The sequence below is a fragment of the Myotis brandtii genome, unplaced genomic scaffold (genome assembly GCF_000412655.1).
Source record: "Myotis brandtii unplaced genomic scaffold, ASM41265v1 scaffold198, whole genome shotgun sequence".
Classification (NCBI taxonomy): Eukaryota; Metazoa; Chordata; class Mammalia; order Chiroptera; family Vespertilionidae; genus Myotis; species Myotis brandtii.
The window spans coordinates 374,791-379,681 of record NW_005357380.1 but is presented as its reverse complement, the minus strand read 5'-3'; the positions used below and the strand labels follow the sequence as shown (position 1 = coordinate 379,681).

The window sequence follows — 4,891 nt, the reverse complement described above, 5'->3', positions numbered from 1 at the left end:
AGCCACTCTATCAACACAGGGAAGCAGCCAAAATGCGGAGACAAAGAAACATGTCACAAATGAAAGAAATGGAGGAAAGCAAACTACTGGATATAGAGTTAAAAACCACGGTTATAAGGTTACTCAAGAATCTGCCAGAAACCTCTGAGAAATTTAATGAGACCCTCAAGGATATAAAAAAGGACCAATCAGAAATTAAGCATACACTGACTGAAATAAAGAATAATATACAGAGATCCAACAGCAGACTAGAAGGCCCCAAGAATCAAGTCAAAGATTTGAAATATGAAAAAGCAAAAAAACACCCAACCAGAAAAGCAAAAAGAATCCAAAAACATGAAGATAGTGTAAGGAGCCTCTGGGACAACTTCAAGCATACCAACATCCAAATTATGGAGGGTGCCAGAAGAAGAGAGAGAGCAAGATATTGAAAACATATTTGAAGAAATAATGACAAAAAACTTCCCCTACCTGGTGAAAGAAATAGACTTACAAGTCCAGGAAGTGCAGAGAACCCCAAACAAGAGGACTCCAAAGAGGACCACACCATGACACATCATAACTAAAATGCCAAGGGCAAAAGACAAAGAGAGAATCTTAAAAGCAGCAAGAGAAAAACAGTTAGTTACCTACAAGGGAGTACCCATATGACTGTCAGCTGATTTCTCAACAGATGCTATGCAGGCCAGATGGGAGTGGCAAGAAATATTCAAAGTGATGAATACCAAGAACCTACAACCAAGATTACTCTATCCAGCAAAACTATCATTCAGAATTGAAAGTCAGATAAAGAGGTTCACAGACAAGAAAAAGCTAAAGGAGTTCATCATCACCAAAGTATTATTATATGAAATGTTGAAGGGTATTCTCCAAGAAGAAGAAGAAAAAGGTAAAGATAAAAATTATGAACAACAAAGTGACAAATACATATCTTACGGGAAGAGACTGGACAAAAATCTTACACCTATGGACGAGGACAATGGAGGGGGGGTAAGGACATGGGGTGGGGTGGAAACTGGGTGGAGGGGAGCTATGGGGGTAAAAGAGGAACAACTGTAATAATCTGAACAATAAATATTTATTAAAAATAATAAATAACTTCTGAATATGTCAGTTGTGTCTAAAATTTTGAAATCTGTTTTAAAAGATTCTGCTAATAGAATACTAAATAATTACATATACGTATATGTTACCTTATTTTGAAGCTAAGCATAACATCTGCTCCATTTTTGGCCTTTATTACTTCTCAAATATCAGCATATTATTTGTGTATGGATCTCAGGTATGGTCAGACCTACCTAAGATAAAATTGTTGAGTCTTTTGGGCACCTGAGAAAATTGGTTATTAATCAAGAATTACTTTTACTACAATGAGGTATGGACCATTGGATTAGTTGTGAGAATTTCTATGGAAAATACATAATAAAAGATGCTTTTTGTTTTACCAATTTAATGTCATGTAGCTTTATAAAGTAGGTCAATATCACTAAGTTGCCATAGGTGGAAAAGGCTAATTGATTTTGCTGCCACCTATGAGCCCAAGTTAGCAGCAGTCTCATATTGCTTACTGGTTACCTTGACAGAGTGTATGTGTATTTAGCATTATCAAACTCAGGAAAAATTATTGTAGTTTTACATTGCTTTATTACTCCTAATGGCTTATTTCAACAAACAATTCAGCCCCTTGGAACAGACAGGATGACTAATGTTGTCTGTTGGCACAGACTCTGGCAGAATGCTGTTCTCAGCATCATATCAAACAGTTGCTGAGTTCTCCTCAGAATGCAAGAGACCACAGAATACTTGTCACCATGGGGTTTATGCTATTAGTGTAAGACATAGTCCATACTCACAACACATTTAAAATATTACCACACATGGATTTATGGGGATGAAATAGAACACACACACACACACACACACACACACACACACACACACACACACACACACACACACACTGATTACTCCATGTACAGAGGACATCCTTATCAGTGTAATCTCTGCAATAAAAATGGAATATTTTGTAATTCAGTAAAGCACAAGTTCCAGGGTACTCATCTACTGTTGGCAGGGAGGGGAGGTATATTGATACACACCCTTTGGAAGACAGTCAGTAAGTATTCATTAAATTTTAAAATATACTAAGCCATGAACCAGGGGGTAAAGGTGGGCTAGAAGAGTTCAATGGAGGAAAAAAAGGGACATATGTAATACTTTCAACAAGAAATATTTTTTTAAAAAAGAAAGAAAAACATGTGCTTTTAAATTGGAAGGTGGGTTCAGGCTGACCACCCAACTAATTCTACTGTGCAATTTTCCAGAGGAAGTGAAATTTATTTATGTATTGAGAGCAATATGTAGCCATCTGGGTTCCCTCCCCCACCCCTATGTAAAAATCTGAAAATAAAAAAATAAAAATGTACCATATGGAAGAGGAACCAGACCTTTAAGTTTGATTAGAGTTTGGTCTCTGAAAAATTAAAGGCCATGAAGCATGAAAAAATAAAAAAATAATAATAAGCAATAATAAAACACATGAGTAAAAATATTTTGTACAAAAATAACTATTAAACTATTTTTGTAATAAAACAAAAACAAACAAAACACCAGGGAAGAGCTTAAATATTCATTAATATGGGAATGATACAGCTATTAAATGGAATATTAGGTAGCCGTTATAAAGGAATGGTGTAGAGCTACATATACTAGTCTAAAATTGTCCATATCTTATTATTCATGAGAATGGAAAATTATAATATAATCTCATTTTTGTGACACATATATTCTTGCAAATTTATGGCTAAACATATAACATTGATGCCAATATAAGTATTTTTTATGTATATAAAACCATACAGAAATAGAAAGGACAATAAGCAAACAGTGCTTTCCTTTGAAAAGTAGGAATGAAATGGTTTGATCTATGGCTATTAGGGTTTTATATACATATATACAAATATGCATACATAAATATACATATACTATACACATATTGATGTGTATTATATTTTAGTAATTTATGGGTGATTTTAACTTATTTTTTATATATTAAACTTTTTGAATTTCATTCATTCAAAAGATGTTAGAGACCTGATCTTGACTGAAAATTTGATTACAATTTAAAATCATAAGAAAACTGTTATTCATAGCTTTCTATGGGTACCTGGGTAACATTTTTTAAAATTCAGTTTAGGATTTATTAATATAGGTATTGAGACAGAATGACATGAACGTGAAAAACCAATAAAATCCAAAAATTTAATTTTAACTGATAATTAACACTCTCAAACTATTATATCATTTATCAAGACTGTAAAATAGTAGTCAATGAGATTTGTTAACATTTCAGTTTACTCTTTTTCCCTCTATACCCTTTGACATAGATGCAAATGAATAATGCAATGGCTGGACACATTGAAACAGAAGGATCTCTGATTCTTAATAAGCCAAAAACCAGAGAATTGGATGACAGTGATCAATCCTCCTGTACAAATAAGAACTGATCCTCCTTTAAAATACTAGAAAGAAATCTGGTAGTTGTATTTTAAAACTAAAAAGGATAATAAATGTGCTTTATAAACTGCAGAGTACTGGAGCTAACCTTCTTGAATCACTAACTGGAATTCACTTTTGGGTGATAATGAATATAGAGGACTCCAAATTTAAACATTTTGCTCCAATATTTTGCTGTTGTTAATGAAACTTATCATACATCATAAAACATAAAAAATACCACATGCAGAAAAAACTAATTTTTGATAAAGTGATTATGTACTGAATGGCCCATCTTACATTCTATATAAATCTGATAAAATTATCATTTCATTAGATCCCACATATGAGTGAAATCATATGGTACATGTCATCCTCTGACTGGCTTATTTTATTTAGCATAATGCTCTCCAGGTCCATCCATGCTGTCACAAAGAGAAAAAAAATCCTGTCTCCCCAACACATTATGGAGATATGTTGCTTAGCCTTCATTGCTAGTATAGACAGATTTGGTGTAATTCTTGACTTACAAATAAACTACAAGTGCACATAAGGCCATATATTTGAGAATCTTAATATGGATCTACCAGTCCTCATAAGAGCAATCACCTTGCTTTGGGCCTTGGGAGTTTGACCCAAATGGCTATGTGAAAGCATATATTTGTCTTCTGGCTTCATTTTGGGTTAGGACAAACAAAACAAAGAAAGTAATCAGATGAAGGCAGTGAGATTGCAATAGTTATTCTCCATACCCCCTTATTTAGGGTCACCATGGAGTAGCTGCATCTGCAAACAAGCCACATAACTACTTCATCTCAATGTTGCTGTCACCATTCATTTCCCCTGGTTCATTTTGGACCTCTTATAACTCTTTACTAGCCCCAGAGTTTTGCCTTATTGTTTCCTGTGGTGTTCATACTTACTGCCTATAACTTTGAAAATATTCCCCTTTTCAAGCTCTCCTCGAATTATATCGTTTCTGTGAAGCTGACTGGTTTTATGTCCAGATGCTGATTTATGTACATGTTTATCCCTCTGTAAACCAGGCACTTGATTAAAAAATAACATCATTCCATTCATCTGTTGATGGGCACTTAGGCTGTTTCCAAATCTTAGCTATTGTAAATTGTGCTGCTATGAACATAGGAGTGCATATATCCTTTCTTTGGTGTTTCTCTGTTTTCTTGGTATGTATTTCTAGAAATAGGATTACTGAGTCAAATGGGAGTTCCATTTTTAACTTTTTGAGGAAACGCCATACTGTCTTCCACAGTAGCTGCACCAGTCTGCATTCCCACCAGCAGTGCACTAGGGTTCCTTTTTCTCCACATCCTCTCCAGCACTTGTCATTTGTTGATTTGTTGATGATAGCCATTCTGACAGGTGTGAGATGGTA

General features: G+C 34.4%; 1 long non-coding RNA gene across 1 annotated transcript in view; it reads right to left on the bottom strand.

Annotated features, from left to right (window-relative positions):
* Positions 1-2,223, bottom strand: part of LOC106725923 — an 18,237-nt gene extending 16,014 nt beyond the window's left edge. Inside the window, exon 1 of the long non-coding RNA XR_001361932.1 lies at positions 2,158-2,223. This is a non-coding gene — a long non-coding RNA (uncharacterized LOC106725923). The remainder of the gene's footprint in view (positions 1-2,157) is intronic.
* Positions 2,224-4,891: the final 2,668 nt, after the last annotated feature.